The following is a 12,119-nucleotide window of genomic DNA, read 5'->3' on the forward strand; positions in this document are numbered from 1 at the left end:
GAAGCATTTTGTTCAGAGTTCTCTATCTGTTGCTGAGTTGATGATGGAAAAGGCTTGCTATTGCTAAACCTGTTTCTTCCATCATTATTAAAGCCTTGTTGGGGCTTTTGATCCTTCCATGAGAAATTTGGGTGATTTCTCCATGTTGGGTTATAGGTGTTTCCATAAGGTTCACCTAAGTAATTTACCTCTGCTATTGCAGGGTTCTCAGGATCATAAGCTTCTTCTTCAGAAGATGCCTCTTGAGTACTGTTGCATGCAGCTTGCATTCCATGCAGACTCTGAGAGATCATATTGACTTGCTGAGTCAATATTTTATTCTCAACTCTGGTTTTGGATCCTTTTCTGGCGCTGGACGCCAGATTTGGGTAGAAAGCTGGCGTTGAACGCCAGTTTACATCGTCAATTCTTGGCCAAAGTATGGACTATTATATATTGCTGGAAAGCCCTGGCTATCTACTTTCCAACGCAATTGGAAGCGCGCCATTTCGAGTTCTGTAGCTCCAGAAAATCCACTTTGAGGGCAGGGAGGTCAGAATCCAACAGCATCAGCAGTCCTTTTTCAACCTCTGAATCTGATTTCTGCTCAAGTCCCTCAATTTCAGCCAGAAAATACCTGAAATCACAGAAAAACACACAAACTTATAGTAAAGTCCAAAAATGTGAATTTAACACAAAATCTATTAAAAACATCCCTAAAAGTAACTAGATCCTACTAAAAATATACTAAAAACAATGTCAAAAAGCGTATAAATTATCCGCTCATCAGGCAGCTATGGAAAATTATATATCATTGTGAAGCCCCGGATGTTAGCTTTCCAACGCAACTAGAACCGCCTCATTTGGACCTCTGTAGCTCAAGTTATGATCGTTTGAGTGCGAAGAGGTCAGGCTGGACAGCTTTAGCAGTTCCTTCAGTTTCTTGTATTCCTTCCACTTTTGCATGCTTCCTTTCCATCCTCCAAGCTATTCCTGCCCTGTAATCCCTGAAATCACTTAACACACATATCACGGTATCGAATGGTAATAAGAGAGGATTAATATTAGCAAATATAAGGCCAAAGAAGCATGTTTTTAATCATAGCACAAAATCAGGAAGGAAAACGTAAAACATGCAAATTGTATGAATAAGTGTGAGAATAATGGATAAAATCTACTAGATTAAGCATAGGATAAACCCTAAAAATGGGGTTTATCAACCTCCCCATACTTAAACATTAGCATGTTCTCATGCTAAGCTAATGAGAACTAAAAGGGTGAAGAGGAATGGTAGAGAATATGAAATGCAACCTATCTATGTGAATGCAACTACATGCAAAATGTTTCTACCTACTTGGTCAAAGTAAATAAATCTTCCAAGAACAAATATGAACTGGATTTCACTAATTCAAATCATAAAAATAAAGTACAAATAGACTTTCAAGAAGAAGATAGCTCGTGAAAGCTGGGAACAAAGAATCGAGCATCGAACCCTCACTGGAAGTGTATATACTCTAATCGCTCAGGTGTTTAAGGTTCGATCTCTCAATTCTCTACTAATCATGCTTTCTAAGGCTTGCTCTTCTTCTACCAATCAACACTAATTTGATGCACAAATACACATATCAAGATGTCTTTTAAGGGTTGTAATCGGGTTAGTGTCAAGGTAGGATTGTATTTGATCAAGTGGACTAAAATCTAAATCCTTAATTAACCTAAACTTCTCACCTAACTTAAGACAATCCATGTAATCAAAATACAAAACCTAACTGTCCATTAACCATGTTTTCCATATATTCATGCATCCTGATTCGAGTACAGTACATATGCATTGCTATCACCATTTTCTTAGGGGCGTTTTGTCCCCTTTTATTATTTGCTCTTTTTCTTTTCTTTTCTCCTTTATTTTATATATATATATTTTTTCTTTTTCTTTTGTTTTTTTTCTCGATGCATATGATTAAATTATTGAATGCATGAACATGTCCTAAATATTTATTTCACATTTTCATAAAGATATATAACACCTAATTCTTAAACCAAATGTTTCCAAATCCAACTTTCCCACACTTAATTCATGAGCACTCTCACTAGTCTAAGCTAACCAAGGATTCAAATTAAGGACATTATTGTTTTTTGCTTAGAGTTAGTGATGAGCTAAAGTAAATAAGAAAGGGGTATAATAGGCTCAAAATTGGTTTGCAAGGGATAATGAAAGGGTAAGGCCATATGGGTATGTAAGCTCAGTGAAACAAAGGCCTCAATCATATAAGTGCATGCATACATCAAACAATGGAAATATAGAATCAAGCAAGACAAATATCACAATTTTAGAGAGAACAACACACACCAAAATAAAATATTGGTTGATAAAATATAACCAATTCAAATAAGCTCAAGAATCTCACAGGTTTTGTGTGTTCGAGCTCTAAACCATGTTCCAGTATCATATTCCTTCAAACAAGTTTATCAAAAATTTTAAATCAAATTAGTTAAATGTTATAAAAGGTTTCTTGAAAAAGAAAATATTACTTTAACCAAGTGGTGGTAAGATATGCACAAAATCAAATAAATATGCAATCAAACATGCAAATGCAACAATGAACAAACAAAGAAAATAAAATATTGGTGTTGAGAAGAAAATAACTAACCCACGGAAGTCGGTATCGACCTCCCCACACTTAAAGATTACACCGTCCTCGGTGCATGCTAAGATGTGCAAGTGGACGGGCTGCTACAACTGATGCTTTTCTCTAGAGATTGTGCAGATGGACTTGTCTGTTGCCCCATATAGAAGTTTCTCTTTCCTTTTCTCGGTGGCCAGCCTGAAAGAAGAGGAAAAAGAAGAAAATTAACCCAGAAATAAAGATAAGAGAACAAAGAAAATATGGGTGGGTTAATGCCAAACAATGAGAGTCTTAAGTACATGGTAGCTACAACATGCAAGTGAAAAAATAGTAGAGGCACATGGCATATCACTAGTGCAAAAATTGCAACAAAGGGGAAGAGTGTGGGTAATGAAAGACAGTATATGTTCATATCAACGCAAGAGGGGTACAAGTATCATAAAAATTGGCATTTGACAAATAAATAATATCACCCAATCAACATAAAATAAGTCACTGAGCACCAAAATAATACCAGAAAAGACACAACAGTTGAACAAGAACATGTGACACCAATGTAAAAAGAAAAACTTTAGAAAAGAAAATAAAAATATGCACAAAATTAAAATGAAATGAATGAAAGTATGCAAATAAATTAAGTAAAATAGAATGAAAGTGAAGAAGGATGAGAGGTTAAAGGAATGAAGAAGAAGAAAGTAAGAAAGAAGTAGAAAGGACAGAAAAAAAATAAGAAGGGAGAAGAAAAAAAATTAAGATTGGGGAAGAAAAGATAGGAATTCTGGCGCAGGTCTAGTTAAACTGTGCGTCGCATGCGACGCGGACGCGTGGAGCACGCACTCGCGTGATTAGCTCTATTTTCAAGTGACGCGGACGCGTGGGTCACGCGTTCACGTGAAATGAATTGTGCCATTGGCGCGAGAGCAGCGTCGCGTACGCACAACTTTTTGTTTCGTTCGCACATTGCCAAAATTAAGGGTGACGCGTGCGCGTGGGTGACGCGCACGCGTGAATGGCCTTACTTTTTTAAAAAAATGACGCGGACGCGTCTGGGATGCGTACGCGTGGTAGGGCTTATGCTTCTAGCACAATTCCAGCCTCACTCCATCATAACTCTCTGCCATACACCCATTTACGTCGATTTTGCAGGGTCACACGTGAGCGTGGGTGACGCGCACGCGTGGGAGGCTGTTTTCTCAAGTGATGCGGATGCGTCAGGGACGCACACGCGTGGGCATGCTTATGCCTAAGAAATGCCTCAGACACGCTCCCGTGTGACTCTCTGCTTCTTTTCTTCCTTGTTTCGAATGCACATATGACGCAGACGCGTTAGCGACGCTTGCGCGTCGCATGCATTTTTTTAATGCATAATGCAAAATACAGAATGCAGATGACTATGCAGAAATTATGAATGAATCACGAAGAAAACTAGAATAAAATAAAACTTAAGAATAAAACAAAATAAAATAAAACTAAGGCTGAAAAAGAACGATCATACCATGGTGGGTTGTCTCCCACCTAGCACTTTTAGTTAAAGTCCTTAAGTTGGACATTCGAGAAGCTCCTTGTCATGGCGGCTTGTGCTTGAACTCATCTTGAAACTGCCACCAATGCTTGGACTTCCAATAAGCTCTGTCTATTCCATGTAAATTTCCCAAGCCCTTATGGAGTTCTTCACAAGCTTTGAGCTCCCAAAGTTGATCTTCTTGTATGTCGGGATCCCAAATCTTGATTCTACACCCGTCTTCAAGTTGATCATCATGGTTCCATCCGGGTGGCAAGCACTCTGAATTCTCTACGGAGTATCAAACTCTTCTTTTAGATCTAACCAAATTATCACCAGTTGAGCTCTTACATCTATCTCTTGAAGTATCAACCTTGATGAGCCTTGATTTGCAACTCCAACCACTAAACGTCCTTCTCTTACACTTAATGCAACAAAGTCTTCTAAGTTGGCCATCCGTTTCAAGAATACCATATTCAGGTGGAATGGTAACGCGAATAGAGACAAGCCTTATCCACTCAAATGAAGGAGTAGGTGGCAACCTAGGTGGAGAAGTCTCCAACGTTCTTGATAAAGCGTACTCAACTCCCGTCCGTCCTTTTCTAAGAATTTCTGCTTCCACATCATTCTCAAACTCGATCAGAGAAGAGTCTTCATATTCAAGGAGTTCATTTATGGATGTAGATTTATCACTAGGAGGACTTGATGCATGATCCTCATCACCAAGGGAACTTACTTCTTGATCTATCCCATCCAAGTCTTCATAAGAAATATGCCATGGAGGTTGTGCACTGGCCTTCTTGACATCAATTTCAATCTTATTGGAGGAGTAATCTATAATTCTAGATTCCCATGGAGGTTCAGCATCTCCTAAATCTTTAACCACTTCTTTCTCTGCAACTATTATGGCTTCCTCCACTTGTTCTAATACAAAGCCATGTTCTTCATTGTCCACCGGAGTTTCTAGTATCTCCTTCATGCTACGCTCTTCTTTTGATTCTCCACATGTAGCCATGGGAGTAGTTTGAATGCTCAGATGTTAGGAAGCTAATTGATTTACTACCTCGGTTAAGGCAGTCACGAATTCTAGTACTCCCCGTTCCATCTCTCTTTGCCCTTGAAGAAGAACACCAAGAGTGTCATGTATTGAAGGTTGAGGTGGATACGAGGGCTCATTACTTGGGAGGAAAGGTTCATGATAAGACGGTGGTTCATCAAAATAAGAATGTGGTGGTTTATCACTCTCTATCTTTTCCACTTGTTGCACAGCATACCTCAATTCCTTGTTCTCAAGTTGAGATTCTTTAGCCATGAAAGCTTCGGGTGCCATTCGGTTTACCGCTCGGTCCATTTGACGCAGGGTTGGTTGAAATTGATCCACTGTTTCCTTGAGATGATCCCTTGACTCTTGTTCTTCTTGGATATCATAAGTAGGACCATAAGGCTCTTAGATTGATGGATATGGATATGGTGTATATGGAGGTGGTGGTTCTTGGGAGTAATTAGGTTAGAATTGGGGTAGATCTATGTATGGCTCATATGGCTCATAGGGTGGTTGATATGGTGGATAAGGGTTAGGATCATGTGATGGTGTTTGGTAGTAGGGGGCTTGTGAGTATGGTGGTTCAAAGTTATGTTGGAGAGGTGGTTCATAAGCATATGGTGGGGCTTGTTGGTAACTACAAGGGGGTACACTATATTCATCATCTTGGTACGCTCCCTGGAATGGCTCTTAACCATAGTAATTTGGTGGAGGTGGTTTGTCACAAAAGGGTCCACCATAACTATTGTCTTGGTATGCATCACAGAATGGTTGTTGGTGATAGCGCATTGTAGGGGGTTGTTGCCAAGAGGGTTGATCAAATCCTTATGGCTCCTCCCATCTTTGGTTCTTCCAACCTTGATGCCTATTTTCATTATAGTTTTCATTCCTTACAACAACATTGGAACCAAACTTGAAACCAGAGGGGTGAGAATTCATAGTAGCTAATAAAAATAAAAAAACAAAAATAAAAACAAATAAACAAGCAAAATAAAATATTTACAATAACCAATAATAAGGCACACGTTGACAATTCCCCGGCAATGGCGCCATTTTTGAACGATCGGATTTTCTGCTAGTAAAGAATTTTATAAAAATAATCGTGTTGTAAGTATAGTTTCTAAACCAACAGAGAATCCTTTCGTACAAAAGTTTGGTTGTCACAAGTAACAAAACCCAATAAAATTTATAACCGAAGTATTTAAACCTCGGGTCGCCTCTCAAGGAATTTCAGGGAAGTATGATTTATTATTGGTTATGGAAAAAGGTATATTTTTGGATTTTTAAAATAAGGAACAGGAAAATAAATTGACAAGAAAGTAAATTAATAATTATAAAAACCATTGCAAGGTATAAGAACTAGAAATCCCATCCTAGTTATCCTTATCAGGTGTGATGAGAATTGTTTATTGCTCCCACTTAGTTAACCCTTACTAAATAAAGGAAAGTCAAGTGGACTAATCAATTTGATTCCTCAAGTCCTAGTCAACTCTTGTGGAAAGACTAGCTTTAGAGGGATCCAAATCAATCAGCAACTTCTAATTTTCAATCAACAGCTGAGTTTGATAACTCAAGTGTCACCAATTACTCAACCAAAGCAAAGGGGGGAAAATATAAATTATTTATATTATAAATAGAAGAAAGCAATCATAAATCTGAAATACCTTAAATTGCATTTAAACATAAATTCAAATCTAACATGAAGAGTTCATAAGCCAATTTGGCAATATAAGTAATTAACAAGTGAAAGCACTAGAACAAATAAAAGTAGAAGAGAAACTAAATTAAAGGAACATTGAATCTGGAATGAAGAAAACGAAGAAATCCTAATCCTAAAATCTAAGAGAGAGGAGAGAGCCTCTCCCTCTAGAAAACTACATCTAAAACCTAAAATTGTGAATATGAATGTTGTCTTTTTGAATGAATGGATTCCCCACTTTATAGCCTCTAATCTGTGTTTTCTAAGCCAAAACTTGGGTAAAAAATAGCCCAAAAATCGCCCCCAGCGATTTCTGATACGTCCAGCACGCGGCAATGTCACGCGTGAGCGTGGATTGGATTTTTGCCAGGTCACGCATGCGCGTCACCTATCTTCGGGGCAGCTATGGCAAATTATATATCATTGTGAAGCCCCGGATGTTAGCTTTCCAACGCAACTAAAATCGCCTCATTTGGACCTCTGTAGCTCAAGTTATGACCATTTGAGTGCGAAGAGGTCAGGCTGGACAACTTTAGCAGTTCCTTCACTTTCTTGTATTCCTTCCACTTTTGCATGCTTCCTTTCCATCCTCCAAGCCATTCCTGCCCTGTATTCCATGAAATCACTTAACACACATATCATGGCATCGAATGGTAATAAGAGAGGATTAATATTAGCAAATATAAGGCCAAAGAAGCATGTTTTCAATCATAGCACAAAATCAGGAAGGAAAACATAAAACATGCGAATTGTATGAATAAGTATGAGAATAATGGATAAAATCTACTAGATTAAGCACAGGATAAATGCTAAAAATGGGGTTAATCAGTTTAGCATGAGGACATACTATTGTTTAAGTGTGGGGGAATTGATGAGTCCATATTTGACGATATATTTTGGCTTAATTTGAATGGATTTCATCACATAAACTCACTTAATTACCAAAATAGCATACTTTTGTGTTTGATCCCTAAATTGAACCTAAATGTGAAAACATGCATTTTTGTGCTTAAATTGAGCAATTTAATCCCACTTTTATTGCATTCGATACCGTGATATATTTGTTGAGTGATTTCAGGTCCTAGAGGCAAGAATAGTTTGGTAGAAGTGGAAAAAAGCACGCAAAAAGGGAGAAAACATGAAGAAAACAAAGGAAAGAAGCATTTCAGCCTGTTTCCATGCACACATCTTATGCCCACGCACACATCTTGTGCCAACGCACAAGGGTCAAAATCAGCACCTGTGCGTACGCACAGGAGGAAAAACAGCATGTGTGCGTACGCACACACTTGTGCGTACGCACAGGTCCCTGCACGTGGATTCATTAATGAAACACGTGATCCACGATTTTGGGGGCCTTTGGCCCAGTTTGGAAGGCTGAAGCTGGTTTTTGAAGTGCTATATGAAGGGAAAATGAAGCCATATAAAGGCATTAGGACTTAGACATAATTTTCCATAGTTTTACATAGTAGGAGTAGGAGTAGTGTAGATTAGGGAGAGCTCTCTTAGGGTTTTTAATTAGGGTTCATTGTTGCATTTTATAGCAAGCTTTTCTTTTGGATTTTTGCTTCTTCTATTGTAAGTACTCTCAATTTCCTCTTTAATTTCACTACTTTTGCTTTTATGTTCTTATGGTTCAAGTTACTTTGTTCATATTTATAATTTTGAGTTTCTTGAAGTTTTGATTGATGAATTTAATGTTTTATGCCTCCTTTATGTTTGATTGAATGTTAATTGTTGATATTGTAAATTATTGGTTATAGTTTATCATTTCCCTTTTCAATTTCTTATGTTTTGGGTTATGCACACAAGGTGTTTGTTAAAATGCCAATTATGGATTTTGAGTAGATTTTCACACCTTGGCTTGGGATTTGAGTTCCTAGAATACTAGAGACATAATGTCCGACATTTAGTGATAATTCTTGGATAGTTAGTTGACTCTTGTTTCCATTGATGCTAGCTTTTTATCAACTAGTTTGATAACATAGCTAAGACTTATGGATTAAGGTCAATTATGCTTGCTTGACTTACTCCTCGATGTTAGGGGTAGACTAGATGAGATTGGCTCATCATAATTATCATAGTTGTGGTTATGGTGATGATAGGATTCCTTGGATCCTCTTATTCCCAAGTCAAGGCTTTTTATGCGTACATAGCATTTTCACTAGTTTTGATCTCATTTTCTCTTTACTTGCATTAATTCCAATTTTGATCATTCCTTAGTTCTTTTATTTCTTAAGTTCCTTTAATCTTTTGTTTTTTGATTGCCAAACCCGTTTTGCCTCCACAACCGAAAGCGTAACACTTCGATTGCATCCTAGGGAGAACGACTCGAGGTTTCATTACTCTCGGTTATTCATGATTTGAAAATTAAACTTTGATTGAAAGGGTTCTTTGTTGGTCTAGGCTATACTTGCAACGAACGTATTCTATTTTGAGAAATTCTAGATCGACACAAAATTCTCTCATCATGGACGCCAAGCTCAGCCCAAATACTCAACCAAAGTGGGCCCAAGAGTGGATTTTCGCACCTCTAGTCTAGCCTATCATAATTTGAACTTATTAGTTATTAGGTTATTATATATAGGAGAAGATCACCCTTGTTTAGGATCTTTGGCCTCATCTTCTTCCACATTACTTTCTGTAAGCTATGAGCTACTAAACCTCCTAAGCTAGGGTTAGGAGCTCTACTGATTCTCATGGATTAATAATATTACTGTTTCTATTTCAATACACGTTTGATTCCATTCTCTTGTGCATTTTTCATTCTTCATCTCATGAATTGAAGATGAACTGTGATAATCATCCTTGTTCTACATGGGTTCCATGTGAGTCCTGACCCAGATAGCATTGAACCACACCTAGAGAATGCACTGCGGATTCCAAGAGAGTGCCTAGGCGACTTTGGATAAGTGACATAAAATCCCGTTGACCGTGGGTTGCTGAGGTCTCTGTAGCATTAAGGCTAGAGTTTGAGAAGCAACATTCCCTAATCTGGAAGATCCAACCTTGTCTGTGGTGTTTTGAGTAGGATCGCGAAGGGCAGTAGATTGCTTAGGTCTTACCTTCAGCTGTAGTGGGAAGCCATGAGTTAACTTGATGAGGATGGTACATGAGTTGCTCGGTTATGGTGGAATGCTATGGTTTAGAAGAGGCTAAGTTGATGAGGATATTACATAAGTTAGTCAATTACGGCTGCCATTGAATGAATCATTCATTATTGAAGTAGACAGTAAGAAAAGTTAATCCGGAATAAATACGCATCTCTGAAGCCTTAACTGAATCTATATCATTGTTTTCACATCAATCTGGTATTTCGTATTTACTATTTTGTTTATGATTTCAAACAAACAACCATCTTTTCTAATTACCTGACTAAGATTTACAAGATAGCCATTCCTTTCTCAATCCAACAATCTCCATGGGATTCGACCCTCACTTACCTGAGGTATTACTTGGATGATCCGGTGCACTTGCCGGTTCAGTTGTGCGGAGTTCAATTTCACGCACCAATGAGTTCTTGTGAGTCCTTAGCGGGATAGAATTGAGCTACAGTTTGAGAATGCATCACAGATTCCAATAGAGTATCTGGGCTAATTTAGATATGTCACATAAAATCTCGTTAGTCATGGGTAATTTAGGTTTCTATGGCGCTAAGGCTAGAACCATAGAGCTTCATTCTTCAATCCGGAAGATCCGACCTTGTCTGTGGAATTTTGAGTAGGATCACCAGAGATTGAATTGCGTGAGCTTCACCCTCGTCCAGGTTGAATGACCGCTGACCCTGGCGTTTGGTTTGGATAAGAGGAAATTAATGACCCACTGGCCTTGGCTTTAATCACTTACAACCTTGCAATTGAATGAATCATTCATTGATAAAGTACTCAGTAAGAAGTATTAATCTAGAAGAATAAGCATCTCCGAGGCCTTAACCGATTTCTTATTATTGTTTCTTCTTCAATTATTTATTGCTTCTTTATTGTTTTGTTTATGCGCCTACAACAACAATAACTACCTTTCTATTCGCCTGACTAAGATCTATAAGATAAACACTGATTGCTCAATCCAACAATCCTCGTGGGATCGACCCTCACTCACCTGAGGTATTACTTAAATGACCCGGTGCACTTGCCGGTTCAGTTGTGCGAGTTTTAATTTCGCACACCAAGTTTATGGCGCCGTTGCCAGGGATTGTTCGAGATTGACAAACTACCGGTTGTTTTGCTCCTTGGATTATGTACTTTTTACTACCTTTCTTTTAATTTCATTTATTGTTAATTTTCGAAAACTCTTTAAAAAATAAATCTTTTTCAAAAATTTATCTTTAGTCATCTTTTTCTTTTGTTTGAGTCTTGTGTCAAGTCTTAAGTTTGGTGTCCCTTCGGTTTTTGTTCTTTTCTTGAGTCTTTGAAAATTGTTTCTGCTTTTCTTTCTTAGTATTCAAACTTTTTTTGGTTTTTTTCCTTGTTTGATTTCAAAATCTTTAAGTTTGGTGTCCTTTAGTGTTTTTCTTTTTAATTTTCAAAAATTTAGTGTCTTTGATTTCAAAATTTTTAAGTTTGGTGTCTTTTAGTGTTCTTCATTTTAATTTTTTGAAATTATTATTGTTTAAATTCAAAATTTTTAAGTTTGGTGTGCCATTGGTATCTTTTCATTTAATTTAATTTTCTTGTTTATATTTTTATCTTTAATCTCTATCTTATTTTTTTCTTTGATTTTAAATTTTTGTTATCTTATCTTTCTTTTTAATTTCAAAATTTAAAAGTTTAGTATTTGGTTATTTCTTCTTTCTTTAAAATTTGAATTTCGATATCTTTCTTTTTCTTTCTCCTTTTAATTTCAAAATTTTTCAAAAAAAATCAAATCTTTTGTCTTAAATTTTTAAAATCTTATCTTATCTTGTTTGACTTTTTCTTTCCAAATTTAAATTTTAAAATCTTTGATTGACTTTCTTTTTAAATTTAAAAAATTTTCAAAATCAAATCTTTTATTTTATTTTATTTTCAAATCTTGTTAGTTAGTTATTTGTTTTATCTTATTTTAATTTTAAGAGTCTGGTGTCTTGATTAGTAATCTTGTTCTCTTATTTTAAATATTTATCTTATCTTTTTCAAAATTTGATTTTCAAAAATTTTGTTATCTTATCTTATTTCAAATTTAAAATTTTAAGTTTTAGTATCTTATTAGTTTTGCTTTCTTTTAAAAGTTGAATTTCAAAATTTTTAAATTTTTTTTAAAATTTGTCTTATTTTGTTTCTCTCTCTCTTGACT

At 36.6% G+C, this 12,119-nt stretch overlaps 1 long non-coding RNA gene across 1 annotated transcript in view; it reads left to right on the forward strand.

The window, feature by feature from the left end:
* Positions 1–12,119, forward strand: part of LOC110271400 — a 23,893-nt gene that overhangs the window by 222 nt on the left and 11,552 nt on the right. Inside the window, exon 2 of the long non-coding RNA XR_002362116.1 lies at positions 5,863–5,869. This is a non-coding gene — a long non-coding RNA (uncharacterized LOC110271400). The remainder of the gene's footprint in view (positions 1–5,862; positions 5,870–12,119) is intronic.

The sequence above is a fragment of the Arachis ipaensis genome, chromosome B01 (genome assembly GCF_000816755.2).
Source record: "Arachis ipaensis cultivar K30076 chromosome B01, Araip1.1, whole genome shotgun sequence".
NCBI lineage: Eukaryota > Viridiplantae > Streptophyta > Magnoliopsida > Fabales > Fabaceae > Arachis > Arachis ipaensis.